Source organism: Hippoglossus hippoglossus, chromosome 21 (genome assembly GCF_009819705.1).
Source record: "Hippoglossus hippoglossus isolate fHipHip1 chromosome 21, fHipHip1.pri, whole genome shotgun sequence".
Classification (NCBI taxonomy): domain Eukaryota; kingdom Metazoa; phylum Chordata; class Actinopteri; order Pleuronectiformes; family Pleuronectidae; genus Hippoglossus; species Hippoglossus hippoglossus.
This window is the reverse complement of record NC_047171.1, coordinates 15,268,610-15,283,819: the sequence shown is the minus strand read 5'-3', so window position 1 is coordinate 15,283,819 and position 15,210 is coordinate 15,268,610. Positions and strand designations below refer to the sequence as shown.

Genomic DNA, 15,210 nt, shown 5'->3' with positions numbered 1-15,210 from the left:
GTGAGCCATGTCCTTATTATACTGTTTCTCTCCAAGTAGGGTCTCGGGAAGGAATATGTCTAATAGATTAAAATGTGTGTGTCAAACTGCAAAGGGAACTGATTGGACTGCTTGTTAATTTGGTAGCACATCATCCTGCACCACCAATTAAATGTTGGTGGTCTCTATCAGACTGACTGATTTGTTTGCTTCAGATCCCTTTTGGACTTGATTTTTTAAATAATAATTTACTGTGTGCACATGGGTTAAGGTAGGTTTTCCACAGGATCAACAATTTGAACGCATGAACCGACGTTAACTGCCAGAGTGCTTCCTGTGGCTAAGCAAAGTAAAACTGCTAAATAACACTGGGGTTCAGTGTTAATAGTGTGTACTGTAATAAACTGTAGTGAGTGATATTACCAGTAGATAGTAAAACCGCTCGGAGTGGAAATGCATACATGCAAAGCAAATATGCAAAGCTTTTCCATACAGTAGGTTTCTCTCACTTGTGGATCAAATGACAAGCCAAACAGAAACACCATTTGCTGAAGAGAAACTCTGCTGCCCTCTCTGCAGACCCCTTCTTTCCTCCCTTCCCTTGACCGTGCTCTCTGGTCCGTGACTCCCTCCTTCCATCCAGACGGTCGCTCCCACACTCGGGCCACATTCCTCCCTTGCTCATGCTGGGAGGACGTCTCCTTGTGGCCAAAAGCATTGTGGGAAATCCCAGTGGCCAGGCCTTTCAGGGGCCATGCAGACCACTGAGAAAGAAGTGTACAGGAGATGCGAGTTACTCGCTTAGTGTTCAAAAGGCCCTTTCTGCAAGCCACTTGCAAATATACTACCCTCAAGCAAAAAAAAAACTAACAAGCATAATTAATGTCTTGATACTGAGCCTCAGAACAAACAGCAAAGAAACACTACATATGCATATTTCAAGCAGCAGCCAATACACCCCACGCTGTGCAAAACCTCAATTTAGAGCAGTTAGAACATTAGACAGGAAAGGAATTAAACGTTAGAAAGTGCTGCCCAAACCATTTTTCTTTTTTGTACAAAAAAAAAATCACTAAGAAACAAACAACTGCTTCTCAACCTGTCAGACCACGTGACGCACCTCAGGCATCTCAACTGACCTGGCATTACAACACACAAATATATTTAACTCAGAGCAGGAGACTCAGATACACACTCGCATACATGTGCCGATTCCTCTCTGCTAGCAAACAACGAAATTAGCAGTGTGGAGAGAATATGAGCCTGATTGTGTCCCTGAATTACCCCAGATTGGACTGGTGTCATTTCAATGGAATTTTAAACGCGCTGACTAACACCTACCCAATTAAATATACAAGCAGAGAGCAATCCACACACACATACTCACTATCGCACATAGAAATGCTCACATGTGGCAGTATTTAGCCTAATAATGTCCAAGATGCACTGCAAACTGCGCTACTTAATGGAATCTGCTGTTCCCATGAGTCAGAGCTTTGTGCTTTTTTGTCTGAGCTGCCTTTAGGTTCCTCAGAAACTATGAATGCTTTACGACATTTGACCCTGATTTTAGCCACAAGGTAATATGTAAAGCGCATGCAGTGTATCAACCCGTATAAGCCAGGTAAAATTCAATCTGCTAGTTAATCCTGATATTAGAGTAAAGTTATTTCTTGCTCTTAACACATTATGTTTTCAGCAAAGAGGAGACGATGACTGTCACACCACGGTATGGTGGTCTAGCTCTCATAGCTGCTCTCAAATGACTACAATGGCTACTGGATTTTACATGTTTACACTACATTTGAGGCATATCATTGTTTTTCATTACATTCAAGGTGGGTAATATGGATGATTTGAGGAAACAAACAAACATTTGCCTCCTTTGTTTATGAGTATAGGCAGCAACTCAAAATATTATTATAGTTTAAAGCACAAAAGTGTGGCACAATTTAGGACCAAACAATACAAAGAAAAGCAGCAAATCTTGAATGAGAAACGTTTCCCCCTCAACTACGACTCAATTCTACCCTCTTCTACATCCAGCTGCTTCTGAAACAATGATAATTTCTTCCGGGACTATTAAAGTTGATCTCATCCTAAACTAGGCAGCAGATTATGGTACTCTTTCCTTAAAACTGTCTTTAAATATCAACTAATTGATTGGTAAACCACTTATCAGATGTTCTATAAAGCCATTTTAAGAAATGACCTGTGGGCAAAATCCAGAGAATTGGCTATTGAGTTTACCCAGAGTTTGCTTCTCACACATGCATAACAGAGCAGGATGTTCTCTGCACAGACACGTTCACAACAGCAACAAATATTCAGGTGAGAGGTGGAGCAGCCGGGTGCAGCAGAAAGAGGCAGGAAGTGACGTACAAACTCTGCTGCGGAGATCATGTGATTTTCTCTGCTGTGTTCACACATGGACTTCTCCTAGATAACGGATATTATACTAGGAGGCCAGGTGGAGAAAGTCTGCGTCTCTTTCGGGAAAAAAACTAGGGGAACTGCATGTCTGAAAGCAGCATAAAGGGATAGTTCATCCAAAAATGAAAATTCACTCATTATCTACTCACCACTATGCCGATGGAGGGGATGGGTCCACAAGTGTTTGAGTCCACAAAACACTTCTGGAGTCTTCAGATGTAATAAAACAACAGAAAAACCATAACATGCCTCCATACTGCTCGTGTGGTTTCACCAAAGTGTCCGCAAGCCCGACATTCATATTAGACTCGAAACGAGGTCATTTACATCGTGTTTTTAGCCTAAATGTCCTCTGATATCTTCAGATGAGAGGCATCCAGGGACTGTCTGAATTGCAAAGGTCCGCTAGCTTAGTCACTTCTGGTGGAATTTTAGGCTTAAAACACGATGTTAATGACCTCGTTTCGCGTCAAATATAAATGTCGGGGCTTACGGACACTTGGGTGAGACCACACAAGCAGTATGGAGACATGTTGTGTTTTTCTGTTTTATTACATCTGAAGATAGGTCACTAATCAGCTACACTGTTTACCCCTGAAACTCCAAAAGTGTTTTTTGGATTCAAACACTTCACCCACCCCCCATCGGCATAGTGGTGAGTAGATAATGAGTGAAATTTCATTTCTGGGTGAACTATTCCTTTAAGACTGACGGATACACACACCATCACTTTCCACAAAATAAACATAAAAGAATCCATCGTGCCAGAAGCTTCCTCTCATTTACGCTGACATTTTAGTCAGAGGACACTTGATAATGAAGATTTGACACAGTTGATTGATGCTCATCACGGTCTCATAAAATCACCAGACTGATTTAAACTGAGCTCTCTCTTGTCAATTGACAGAGTGGAAAATATCAGGAATCTCATGTTCTTCCTGTTAGTAAACCACATGGACAATATAAAATCTGTAAAAACAAAGATTCCAGAAGATGTGGCAGCCAAAACCTGATGAACACGTACATTATTCTTAAGTGTCTTCACCATTCAGAGCATGTGTTGAGTTAAGTTGCTTGTGAAAGTGTTGTGTCTCAAGCATCAAGTGTCATGGTTATGGATTAGATGGTTACCAGTCTCGTGGTTAACAATAGCAAAAATTCTGGTTGTTGGTATTATTGTTGTAAATTTGAATTATCTAAAAAAAATGTGTTTGATTATTCTGAGTTTGAAAAACTCACAGTGAATACCGCTAAAACCATCTCCAAGACGCCGATGCAGACGCGGCACACAACGTGGCAGAAGGCAATTAACAGCTTTCCTGAGATTTTTTTGCCTTTTAAAATTGGTAAGTCTAAATTGCGCTCCTACTTTGATTCTAGGAGTGAAAACTGATGTGAATGCAGGTTCCGTCTTTGCTGCTTATCTCTCAAACCCAACACTGCATTTAAAGCAGTATCTGACACATTTCCAATGCTGGTATAGGAAGATCTCTAATTAAAAACAATGATTATTTTTGTCACAAAAATTGTGATATTTATTTTTCATCTTTACTCATGGTGCTGTGTTAAATTAGGCTAACTAGTAACCACTAGCTGGAGAGACTACGGTTAGCTGGCTGCTTTTAGCACAAGCAGTTGAGGTGACTACTGGTCACAGAAGCCCCCCAGGTTCCACCTGAGAGCAGCTCTGTTTGTGAGGGCCTCTACGCTCGGAGCAGGACGAGCAGCCCGTCTGCGCCATAACTGTCAATCACACCAGAGAAACATGAAAGCAGATTGATAGGTACAGTCTGACTCAGCCACAGACATCCCTGAGGATCCTGTATGTGCAACATCCCACCACAGGAGACCAAGACCTCCTACACTGAAAAGATATGAAATGTGGCTATTAAAAAAAACAGTCATATTTATAGCTCCAATTGTTTGGAAAGGCACACAAGGCTGTTAAGGTTTACAACTTGGAGCTGGTCCTTGGAGTCCTAAAAGATTTGTTTTGAAATAATGTCCTATCTTTATTTAGTCTTTAATGTGTTCCTAAGTGATGATTGGTCTGTAATGGTCCGCACAGAAATGGATCAAATGAATAAATAAACTAAACAAAACTGACGTACTTGTTTTTACTTGCTGAAAATGCTCTGTGGCATGAATGACTTAAAAATGAGTAACAGATACCTTTAATAGTAACGATGAATTCTATCATTTAAACGATTTAAGACACTTGTTTTGGTTTTCAATATTTTATGCTCCAAGACAACAGAGCATTATTTACTGAAAACTCTACCGAACATAGTTTTGTATTATTCTAATATCTCCATTATCGGTCCATGCACATGTTATACTTAACTGTATTATTGTCTCCAGTTTCATCTTGTTATTGGTCTCAAACCATGTAAGGCACTTTGTATCATAGACTGTATTTGATGTGGCTCAGTCACATCTGGCTAATAGTCACTATAGGCACTGATACTGATCTGATGTATCAGATCCCATCAAATACTTATTTATTATGGAGAGGAAGTCATGACAACCACCCAGTGTGACTGCTGGAGGGGGAAAGGGCAATTTTTGGAATAAATCAATATTAAATCAATAGCCACAGAAATCAAATTCTTAGTTGAATCCTGATCTGCGATAAAATGAAAACAAGTTATATACAGTAGTTTTTAACTCTTGTTTATAAACTGAGGGATGAAAATGTGACTTCTATCAAAAAAGTGTCTTGGAACATAAATTCATTCTTTTTTACAAGAGGGGACAAAATGTTTTGCGTTTGAATAGTTTTCTTAGGTAATACACACTTTCATGTTCTGTGGGGAATGTCAGAATAGACGGTAAATCACGATTTTATGTACAGGCGTTCAGTAATGACTTTCAATTACCCTGAAGGCCTCTGAAGTAGTAAACACTTGGATTATAGCAATAATTCAACATCACTTTAACTTCCAAACAAGTCACGTGTAGACTCGCAGACCTACAATTGTAGATCAAGGCGAGAAGAGTTTTTCTTGCTCCCCGGGGGACACTCAAATATGATGTACTTTGAAGGTCTGACTATTGGAGGAGCCATTCAGGACACAAGCTAAATTGTTCAAAAGAAGAAAGTCAGGTAAATTGTTTCCTGAATGCAAACATTTCTTGCTTGATGAGTACACCATCGCAAAAATTATAAAAATGAATCTCCTGAGAGGAAAATTTGACTTTTAAAGCAGAAAAAAATAACTTGGGTCTAATCTACTGTATGAATATGGAGGGGAGCCTCCTGCACCCCACTGCACAGGCCATGAGACAAACCGCCACTCCAACACATTGCCTATGTCATACACAACACAAGCCTTGAGGGTTTTAATTAGAAAACCCATGAAGCAAACAAATGCATGGAAACATGAGGCAAATACACAGAGGAGAAAATAAATCCTTTGCCGCTTTACATCAATATCCATTTCCCTGCATCCTTCACCTCACTGTGGTTTTTGGTTAACACGCTTTCGGATTAGATAGCAGATAAATAAACAGTGTGCGCTGCGTTCTCAGGAAGTGCGCCCTGACCGTGTTGTGTCCTCAGCGTGTGCAGATCAGAGAATAAAGACCAGACATTGCGCTGATAGTCCAGAGCGGCGTGGCTCAGAGGTCCTTTGCCTCAAGCTGATTCCCGCAGCATCGAGAGCAGTCGCACACGGTAGTCGCTCCACAATTCAAGGCCTCTCTCATCAAAAATACAGCTATCAATGTTGGCATCTCCATAGATAAATGTCAAAGAGATAATGGCCGACGTTACAAAGACCCTGGGCCTGGCTTGTTACCGCTGCATCATAGCAGTGTTAAGCTATCGAGTTATGGCACAAGTTTGTCTTTGAGCGCAAGAAGGAAGTGTTTACTGTCGTGCTTGATATTGTGAGAGAAGTTGAAAATGCTAGAGAGTAAAAGCTGTAAAAACATGCACGCCTCGTTCTTTTTCACGTAAGGATAATAAATACTTCACTGCTAAATCATGGCCGTTTCCAAATTATTCTTTTGTTTACTCACTCACCGCTCCCTATAAAGTAGAAGCTTGTTAGTTTACCCAACAGTGGGCGTGTAGCAGAAGTGAGAATCATTGTCATAGCCCATCATCTCAGGTATATTGTCACGGGACACATTTTACACTGTAGGTGCAATTATGCATTGAGGATGACCAACTGTATTAAACCCCAGTGTCCAGGTTGTATGCATGAAACAAATTGCGAAAGGGTGTGAAACAAAAGGAAAAAAAGAGATAAAGTCAGAGTTGAGCTGGGTTTCTTACCTCAGAAGCCCCCCTGCCCTTTCAGCAGGGCCTCATATGGAGAACCAGGCCTATGGTCCCCTGGGCACTGATGTCTGCTCTCCACTCGACCCCTCCCAGTCAGCCACGGAGGCTGTGTGCAGGAACCTGGCCCACTCACGACACCCTACAGCCACAAGTCATTCACACCTGGAACACAGGGAGACAACTTCTGCTCAGGGGGGCGAAAGACAAAAAAAATGGCAAGTGAATACACCCAGTCACTCATGTTGACATTACTAACGTGGGGCAAACGCATAACCACAGCGATGGTCATTGATGAGAGCACAGTGCCGGTGTATTCTTACATAGAATCATATTTACACTTCAGATATTTTCCAATGAGCACATGAGGGACAACAAGACAGTGTTTGATAGACCATCAAGAGCTCCCTTGTCTCTTTGCGTCCTAGACGGTTTCCTCCTTCCGATAATTCATTGGCTCGCAAACTTCCTACGTCGGAAGCCAAAAAAAGTTCACACTCCTCACCACCCGCCGACACAACTTTTATGAATTATTAACACGGACAGAGGAAGCAACCAATCCAAGTGGAATTTTAGTTAAACTGTTGTTCATTTTCAATACATAAAACCAATTAATTCTACTTAGTTTCACTCCATATTTCCCCCCCTTGGTCATCCACATCACAGCGAGTATATAACCCCCTCGGGGAGGACGCCCCCGCAGTTTGAGAACCACTGGTCTGGTTATCAGCCGTGGGGGCTAAAAAAGTGACATCAACTATGCAAAGAAAATAAGGTAGTTGGGGAGGGGGGAGGGGGGGGGGGGGGGGGGGGGGGCGTGGAGAAGATAAATATGAATCAGCCTCAAGTCTATGCAACAGATGTATGTTCGTGGCAGACTGCAGTGTTGCCTAGCAATCCAAGAGACCTGTAACAGGAAGGTTCAATCTCGGCAGCTGGCATGTATGCATTCAAAACTGTCCTTGGATGAGACAGTGAACCCCCACATGAGTGGCTCTTGATAACAGCATCAGCTAAAGGGCTGATGGGCAACCTGCAACAAAGCACTCAAAGATACGGAGTTTCTCTTTATAAAATAGCTGATAATGTGGATTTAATGAGCTCTTGCAACGTGTTAAATGAAGTAAAACAAATAAGTCAGAGCCACTTGCTAAGTAGAGTACTGAAAGGCAACGAGACTATGGGATCAGTCAAGAGAAAAAAAAATTGCCAGGTATCAGATATCTTTTACACTTCAGGACCTGTGGATTTTTTTTTGTTCCACTCTAAGTTACACAGCATTTCTTACTCTCGAACCCGTTCTCTGCCATGTTCAGCCCTGTGCTCCTGCCAAGGTAACACAGCACAATGCCACACAAGTTTTCCACCAACGGGGCCTACTCGAGGAAGTCGTCCTGAAAAAAAAAAAAAATCCACAAAGCTCAAACTGTGCAAATAAAACGTGAAGCACTTCCAACAACATCTACAGCGGGGACTAAGATTTCCCCCCTGAAATCTCAGCGCCTCACTGGACAACTCTTGGCGGACAAAGTAATTCCATGGCGCTTGAAACTCCAGGAACTTTTTTTTTTTTCTTTTCTCCCTTTTTCCTAAAAGAAGTTGTTCCTGTTTCGCCAGAGAACTGGTGGGGGGGGGAAGGGAGGACTTCAGCACTCGCATTCATGGAGCCTCGGCCAGCGCAAACAAAGTCTTCCCCGAAGAGGGAGGCACTGGACGGCGGCGGAGAGCGAGAACAACGACGTCGGTCACAAGCACACAAATACCACGCAGAAGACGAGGCTCGTTGCGGGGCTTTGTTTGATAATAAACCGGTTCAAGGCCGCGTTAGGGGGAAAATACGTTCATTTTCAAGTTGTGCTAGCTCCGTTCACCATGTAACAATTAAAATCGCTCGGTGGATGATAGGGCTGGTCGACACAATCAGCAGCCGAGGCCTATCACCTCGCTACGCGTTTATAAATCACACCAAGCACATTTTTTTTTTAATGGAGGAAATACAATACCCACGGTGTGCTCCTCCTGAAGAATGCACAACACGCACGCTGCACCGTATCCCCTTTTTTCATTTTCACCAAGCACGGGCGGTCCTCCGGTATAATGGGGTGAAAACCAATATTTCTCCGCGGGTTTTACACCACGCCGAAAACATCGTGAATAATCCGCTTTTGTTGCGCCGCTGCTAGGAGGGGGCAGAGAACAAATAATAATCGGTGGAAAGGGTGTTCGCTGTCTGCCAGGCCAGACGCGACGTGGGTTTTTCTAGCCAGCCTTCGGGGACAGAGGCAGAGAAGAACGGATACCGGAGTGAGATGTCCCCGGGAGGAGGACCCGCGTGTGCCCGTTGCCAGGAGGCGAGCGGCGGTACCGACTCTTTCTACCTGGGTCCGCGGCGAACAGAGCACTCACCTGGCATGTTAGCTTAATCCCTGCTGTCCTCCGACGACGGATATAGAACCGCGAGCCTCTCAAATCACAACATTTTCACGGTAACATTGTAAAATAGAAATGTGTCTCCCCCCCTCTCGGCCGAGCTTTCCAGTGGTCCTACTCCATTACATCCCAGTTAAGATTTCCTGCCGTGTCTCCCACCCCCCTCTGTTTCAGCGCGATGGTTCAGTCCGAATTCTAAGTAGCAATTCTAGGTCAGGTCTGTGTGCCAGTGAGGACAGCGCGAGACACCAGTGTCCTGCTCCCTGTGACCATCTCACTGAAAACACGTACTAACCTGATCTCTGTCTCAACCTCCCAGCCGCAGCGGCGGTTCAGCAGCAAACTTGAGGAAGTTTTTACAGGAAACTGTCATAGGTCTGTATTAGTCATGGATGGATCACCGAACAGGCCTCCCGGGCACGGGCCCAGGCCCAGGGGTCTGTGGGGTCAGGGGGCCCCCGGGCCACGCATCCCCATGAAGTGACTGTCAATATGTCTTGTTTTGAAACTTTGTAGAACTCAGTTATAAAACCCGAAGAGGATAATCTCCAAGAGAGAGGTTAAATGACCGCGGGCACAAAACAACTGTGAAGAGACTCAAAGCAACTGTGTAGAGACATGAAACAACTATAAACAAATGCAAAACAACTACAAAAACTACAGACACAAAACAACAGAGAGACAAAAAACAACTGTGTACAGACATGAAAAAACAGCTACAAAGAGACAAAAAAAACTACAAACAGACAAAAAACTGTTGCAAAGAAACACAAAACAATTACAAATATACACAAAAACTACAGACACAAAAAAAATGCAGAGACACAAAAATTACAGAAACAAAACAACTACAAAGAAACACAAAATACTACAGACACAATACAACTACAAAGACACAAAACTATACAGACACATGTAACATCTACAGACACAAAACTACTAAAGAGACAAAAAACTATGGACACAAATCAACTACAAAGAAACACAAAAAACTACAAACATAAAACAACCACAAAGAAAAACAAAACTACAACAGACTCAAAACAAATATCAACACAAAACAACCACAAAGTAACACAAGAAAAGGACGCAAAGTGAACACAGAAGGTCAAAACAACCATAAAGGAAGATTTAAAATCAGGATTGTTTGGTTGATGATTTACGATTTAGGTGAACGTCTGTGCCTGGTAAAAGCTAATGTTTTAATCCGTCTGTACAGATTATACCAGATTTTCTCTTGTATTTTAGTTGTCTTCAAGCATGACCCAAGATAACACAGATGACATCATCAGTATCGGTCATTTTCTTAGACTTGACAAAGTCCCTTTCTCAGAAACTCAGAAGGTATTTTCATTGTTGCAGGAAGTGAGTAGTACTTGAATAGTACACTGGGGTCGGTTCATGTTCACATTTTCAGACGGTCCTGCCTGGAAGACATTCACAGTAATGCACTCTGTTGTCCACATGAAACGTGACAAATAAAAACAGAGACCTAGATAGAGAATTTCAAGTGTATTCCAGTGTATTGTTTAACCTCCTCGTGCAGACATGGTGTGAAAGACAAAAGAATGTTCGCATAACTTCCTCAATTAAACCAAACCTTAAATTAGGTGACTGATTTCAATAATGTGGCTGATCAGTTCATGTCCTACATCAGGAGGCCGTGGTTTACAGCCCTGCTGAATTGTATCGCATTATACTGAGGCCTGTTTCAAATATTTTGTCAACCTAATTTGTGTCAGTGAGGGTTGGGCATCATCAGTTATGCACATAGTGATCCATTTAATATTACAAGTGGAAAAACATAATCAAAAGATTTAAAAAATCACAGAGAATTTCTCAACTCTTATTATTTTCTTTAAGCCACGTTCATTCAGTGTAGTTTTAATTTAGTAAATTATGAGAAAAGTAATGAAATTAAAACATAGACTGATGTCACTTGAATGGATGAATGAAATTATGTTCAACCACAAAATTGCACACACACACACACACACACACACACACACTCACATCTCAGCGAGGGACTATCTCAAGCCTCAGATGAAGAGTGAAACATTAAGGGCATACAATGTGAGACTGGTCCTACTCAATATTTAATCATGATACATTTCAAATCCAGCCCAAATGTGGGATCAGGACAACTGGGGATTGAATGAATTGGTGTTTAAGTGCACACATATTTAGTTGGCCTGATTGTGTGTGTGTGTCCGTGTGTTTTTCTGCTTTTTTTCATTTTCTGCAAACAGTTTTAGAGCATGGTTAAAACGTACAAGGACAGAATCATGAGTGTATTGTATCCTTTGAATTGCTTTTATAAAAGCAGCTCTGTCACTAGGTTGTTGGCAACAAGGCTTCTTTTGCTCACAGTCTTTAAAGTGCCAATATAGCGATGACAAAGTTCAGTGCAACAGCAGATTTGGAAGTGAACATGCGCAAAATAAGGATGGCATCCTCAACAGTCCTGTTTTGGTGCGTAGCACTTGTATCATTTAGGGCTGCAATTAACTCTATTTTCTTCATTCTGGATTAAAAATGATATTTATGAACTCTTGATTGATTGTTTGATCAATAAAACTTCTGAAAATGTTCTAAAATGTGCATTGTAATATCTGAAAGCTCAAGGAGACATGTTAAATTCACTTAATAAACTAAAGGTGTTCAGTTTGCTGGAGGACAGAGCAAAACAGCAAATCCTGACATTTAAGAAGATGGAACCTGCTGCACAAGTTTAGCTTAAAATGACTTAATTAATAAGTAAATTGTTGCCAATTGTGTTATATCATCTAATTAATCAGTCAACGGATCATTTCCACTCCAACTAAAATATGTTTTTGCACACCGTTAAATCAGTGTGAACTCTCTCTCTCTCTCTCTCTCTCTCTCTCTCTCTCTCTCTCGCGTCATGCGTGTTATCCTACCATGTTCCTCTCTGCATTTATTGCACATGGCAGCAGAGTACACAAGCTACAGTGCACCCGTTTCCAGCACTGAGCATTGTAGGATGACACTGTGCACAGGACACAAAATCACGGGATGCGAGCTGCATATTTGTGACTTTTGACAAGCAGGCCATGGCTGTGTCGGACATGTTTGCGCATGCTAGCAGAGATCAGTGACAACCACAAAGCTCTGTCTCTCTGTCTGTCTCTCTCTTTTTCTCTCTCATACACACACACACACACACAGTCCCTCCCTCTCCAGATCTGTGTGTGTGTGTAAGTGTGTGGGTGTGTGCATGTGTGTATGATAAACCCCACTGGTGGAGTAACAGTAGACTGGCAGTATTCCCAGACTGGGTTGCATTAGACATGCACACTAGCAAAGCTCTTCAGGTCGATGTTCTGGCTCTCCAGCGCTGCATCTCTCTGGCATGACTAACCCAGAATACTTTGGAAACGGCAAAAACAAAACCCAGAATCTGCGTTAAAAAGAACTGGAAAAAACTGAATCATATTTATTGCACCCTGTGTGCTGTGTGTGTGCTGTGTGTGTGTGTGTGTGTGCTTGCCTGTTTGCCTCCTGCATGCAGGGGTGTGCGTGCATCATCCATGTGCAAGTGTGTGTTTAAGCAGGACACCAACATTGACTGTTCACTTATCATATTACCATATGCATTATTTAAAGCTTCGATAAACAGTCTTATGCTGGAGAGACACTGAGAGGGAAGGAAGAGGCACCACACACGTTATGGATAAAGACAGTAACTCTGGCAAATTAATATGGAGAGTCTTAACAAAACACTATAAAACACACGTAGAGCAGTGGCTGGGGGGTTAGGGTAATGGGGACTGTGTATTTCCACGGCTCCTAAAGCTGCAGAGGCTTCTCATGTTAGGGTTCGTTCATTAACAGGTATGTTGGCGAGGCTGAGAAGAACACTGGGACTGACTGGGTTATCAAAATACTGAGACAGTGAGCTCACTCGCACAGCAGTGAGGTCACTTACCAGAGTGTGGCAGCCTGACCAATTATCAGTCAGCCTGTTATCATGGTATGCAGTGTTGCTATGAGTTACAGCGACAAGCGCAGCCTCTCCGATCCCTAATGATGGCTGATGCAGCGAGATGCTGCCACTCGGCCGGTTCAACTCTAATTCCACTCCACTCCGTCGTCCGTGAACAGCCTCACACCTCCCTCTGTGTTAGATTTCAAACATAAAGACTGTAACAAATTAAATTGTTTCAACACCATTTCACCTAATTTCCTCCCTTTTAGGCCGTCCTCTTCCCTCCTGCTCCTGTTTACTGTCGCCTGCAACAGTGTTTTCTGACTCTTCCTCGTGGCAGGTAAGTGTAAACAAGCTGGAGGACTGAAACAATGTTAATTAACCGATCATTAACGAGTCGAGGCAGACCCTGGAGATCTAAGCAGTTGCCCACCCACCTGCGCCCCACCATTTCACTAACTGGACTGTTAATGACTAATCAGAGGCAAGAGCGATTAGAATGCCTCCTAACGAGAAGGATTTATGATCGCGAGAGTCCATCATGCTCATGTGGCGGAGGCCTCTACAGTGAAAACAGGAACTGAGCTCAGGTCCTGAGGCGGAAGAAGTGTTCAGGTCTTTTAGGCACCAAAATAAGAATGTAAAAATACTCGTTTTGCTGTTGTAGCTGCTCAGGGTGGAGGTAGTTTTGACCGAGCTTAGGGGTCGGGCCCCACTGAGGTGTCAAAAGATAAACATTAGGGGTCATGAGCTGATTTATGGAGAGAGAAAGGTTAAACAAAGTATTGTGCATCCCTTTTTCATTTCATTAGATGTACTTTTGTGTTCTTTTTGAAACAGGGTGGTGGTTAATTAGCACTGTCGCCTTAGAGCAGGAAGGTTCTTGGTTCGAATCTCAGTTTGGCTAATGCCCTTTCTGTGTTACTGTATTCTGTCACCTCTAAATGATCTCTGAGTGTGAGGGAGATTGTCTCTGTATGTCAACCCTGTGATTGGTGTCACCCCCTTTTCAATCATTGTTAGTCCAGGCTGTACCCCGCCTCTCGCTCAATGTCCGCTGGGATTGGCTCGAGTTCCTCGTGTAAATAGTGTAGATGATGGTTGAAATAGAAACATAGTGCAGATATACATAATGAGGTATTTTGTAAGATGCAAAAATGGATATGGATAATGGATAATGTGACTACAGCACTACTGAGTTTACTTACAAAGCTTACGTGGTTATGTTTTGGCCACTCACGGTCACGGCACTTGGTTAAGGTTATGGAAAAATGATGGTTCAAAACAGTGACTTGAATAACGAGACACAACACATTTCACATTTAACCAAAACCACACGCACTGCAAATTAAGAAAACACATGCAAATAGAAAAAACATGTGCGAATCAAGAAAACAACTCAATTTGACGACACATGTGTTGCAAAAAGTCACAACACATGCAAATACAGAAAACGCGCTGCAAATTGCAAAAATGACAACAGAAATGTTTCCAGGGGACCCAAAAAAGTGATGAACCTGGCTGTCGTTCAATGCTCTGTGAAGGTTTCATCACAACATGAGTAGCAGACTTCAATAACTTCTCAAAGCACTGAACTACAGTGGTGCTGTTCATAAATATAGTGTGGTGCTCCATTCACTCATACACAAACCGTTGCCTGTGAACATCAAGGCATTGCCTACATTTGTCAGGAAAACTTCATATTTTCTCAAACTTTCAAAGAGGAAGGGTGGGAAACATGACAAGGGGCCCAAGTAAACAACCGTGGTTAAATTTATAATAAAATGAATTGAAATGCATAATCCTGTGTCTTTTTAATGCAACCTCCAGATGTGAAAGATGAAACTAAATCGTGGCACCGTCGCCTCAAAGCAAGAAGGTTCCTGGTTTGGAGCCTTGGGTTCGGCCAGGGCCTCATGTGTGGGGTTTGCGTGTTGTCCCTCTTCACTCCAGGTTAACTCCATCTTGGGGTTGGGTTAATTGGAGACTCTAAATTGGTGTGGATGTGAGCGTGAATGGTTGTGTGTCTCCGTACGTGTCCCAGTCCTGTGATGCGCTGGTGACCAGTTCAGGGTGGACGCCGCATCTCGCCCACTGTCGGCTGGGATTGGCTCTGGCCTCCACCCTGTGACCC

The 15,210-nt window shown here is 42.6% G+C and overlaps 1 protein-coding gene across 3 annotated transcripts in view; it reads right to left on the bottom strand.

Moving 5' to 3' along the window:
- bcl9 (BCL9 transcription coactivator) overlaps positions 1-9,456 on the bottom strand; it is a 29,927-nt gene extending 20,471 nt beyond the window's left edge. Inside the window, exons 1-2 of one of the 3 annotated variants that reach the window (XM_034574012.1) lie at positions 8,701-9,456; positions 6,695-6,862 (exon numbers count right to left, since the gene is read on the bottom strand). The gene's annotated coding sequence lies outside the window, so the exon portion shown is untranslated. The remainder of the gene's footprint in view (positions 1-6,694; positions 6,863-8,700) is intronic. The other 2 variants (XM_034574013.1, XM_034574011.1) reach the window with 2 other exon arrangements.
- Positions 9,457-15,210: the final 5,754 nt, after the last annotated feature.